Genomic DNA, 2,394 nt, shown 5'->3' on the forward strand with positions numbered 1-2,394 from the left:
GTGGAACCCAGACTTAGATGTCACTATTTAACTCAGATTTTTAAAAACCATGGCATGTATTTTTTTTAATTAAAAAAATACTAGTTCGTTCTTTTTTTTAAAGAAAGAAAACTTACATTCTCTTCTACCTTCCCATCTTGCAAATACTCCCCTCACTTTTTTCCCTCCTTCTTAGCAGAGTATCTTGCCTTCTACTAACAGGAAAATAAAAACCTCAGTGAGAACATCTTCAACTCATCCTGCAGCCAAGACTATATTCTTTCTGGCACCACACCCATCCTTTCCTTTCTTAACTTCCCCAGTTCCCGGATGCCACCCCCAATCCTCTTTTTTCCTTTTATGGTTAAATTTCTTCTATAGCCAACCTTCCAGTTATCCATTTACTCTGCCCTGTCAGCTGCCATCCTAGCTCACCTAGGCCACCATTTTCTCTGTGTCATTAGATAAGCTTCTTCTTAATCCTTCATACCACCTGTTTTAACCCTTTCAATGGCTTCCCCCTACCCTCAGGATAAATTTCAAAATCCTTAACATGGTTACAAGACCCTTCATGACCTCATGTCATTCACCAACCACCCCCTTGCATTCTAAGATCCAGCCCTACTGAACTTACAGTTTTTTAATTCTCTATGTTCTCGCTCACGTCTGAGTCATTGAGTATGCTACTTACTCCCTCTGCCTGGAATTCTGTTTTCTTCTCTCCTCCTGGATAACTTCCACTCATCCTTCACATCTCAGCCTGAAGCTCTCTTCCTCTAGAAACTGACATGTAATTGCTTCTTTAGTTCTGATTCTTCCCCGAGATTGACATTTAAGCTAGAGCTTATGCCCTTCTAGAACATCACTGTGCCGCCTGCCAAAGACTCTGGCACAGAGTAAACGCCAAATAATCATGGCACAAATTAACGAAGGCGTAACCAAGCCCATTTCAAAACACATTTTACAAAAAAACATAAATGGAGTCTTGCTGTTTTTGAGGAATCGTTAGTGGGAAATAGTTTAGGCAAGGTGCTTTACAGAGTTAGGATTATAGTTTTGACTAATTTGTTAGATCTGTCCCTCTGGTGGTATATTTTAGAATTTAAAGCAATTTTACAATAGTGTATGCCTTCATCTTCCTTTAAAAAATCTGGGTGTACACACATATGTATAAGAGAACAGCTCTACCAAATTGGTCTTTGTAGTCCAGTGGTTTAGAAATCTGTGAAAATATTGTTCTTTAGCAAGTTTTCCAAAAATTATATTGAGGCAAGAATGTAGTAATTGTGTATTTTAAAATGTATTTCAGTGGCAGCTATAGACAAGTACACTCTGTATTGCTTAAGACATTAACATGTAGTTACCTCAAGTGCATTGTCGAAACAAAGCAATATATACTTCCCAAGACTCAAAGCTGACCAGTGTCAGTTGATGGCAGAAAACAGAGTGTTTGAAAGCTGGAAAATGTGTCTGTTTGTTCAGATTAATTCTGAGAAGGGGGAGGAGGGAAATCAATGAGCATGTGAGTCCAAACAACCTTCAGACAGAATTTCTAGAAATACAGTCAGAGTAAAAGTAAAACTTTAAGAAACTAAAAGAATTAAACATCAAGCTGTATAAATAAATAAAGCGTGAAAAGAAATGGCATAGGTATAGTTTTTAAAAGAAGAGAACTAAAGTGATTAGTTTTTAGCAGTTCTCATAGAATTTCCAGAAAGAAAAAAAAAAGAGAGAGAGAGAGAGAGAGAGAGAAAGATCCACGAAAAACAGCAAAAAAATGGGTTCTCACACTGGATTATCAAAATGGTTTTCTTTTACTTAGATCTAGAGCTGCAAAGAAGTACCTACAACTAAACTATCCTTTTCTTTCCACTGCAAACCTAGCCCATCCCAGGCCCTCTCGCACTCTGAGCTGCACTCCTCCCAGCTTCTTACCCACATAGAAACCTGGGACTCTCCCTCATCGCAGCCTCTGGTCTGAGTTTTGTCAGTTCTTACCACTTAATATCTCCAGGGCCTGTCCACAGCCACTAGTCTAGAGCAAGCCCACACCTCATCTCCTGCCTGGCCCACAGGCAGGAAGAAGCCTCTGTGCTGTAGCAATTAAGCAAAGGACTCTAGAAGTGGACTGCTAGGGACATAGCACTTATTAAACAACCAATGTTGGCCCAGTTATTCTGTCTCCATCTCCTCTTCTATGCAAAGAGGAGGACGACAGCATTTTAGCCTATAAGGCTATGTGAGTATCCAATGAGATAAAATTCAAAGGACAATACTTGGTCCATAGTAATGTGCTCCATAAACATGAGCTACCATTATTTCTTACGATTTCCTTCCTTCTTTTCTTGCTTAATTCAAATCAATTTTCCTGGAGCCATCATTTTCAATGAACTCTGATCCCTCACCTTCCTGCTG

This window comes from Pteropus alecto, unplaced genomic scaffold (genome assembly GCF_000325575.1).
Source record: "Pteropus alecto unplaced genomic scaffold, ASM32557v1 scaffold70, whole genome shotgun sequence".
In the NCBI taxonomy this organism is placed as follows: Eukaryota; Metazoa; Chordata; class Mammalia; order Chiroptera; family Pteropodidae; genus Pteropus; species Pteropus alecto.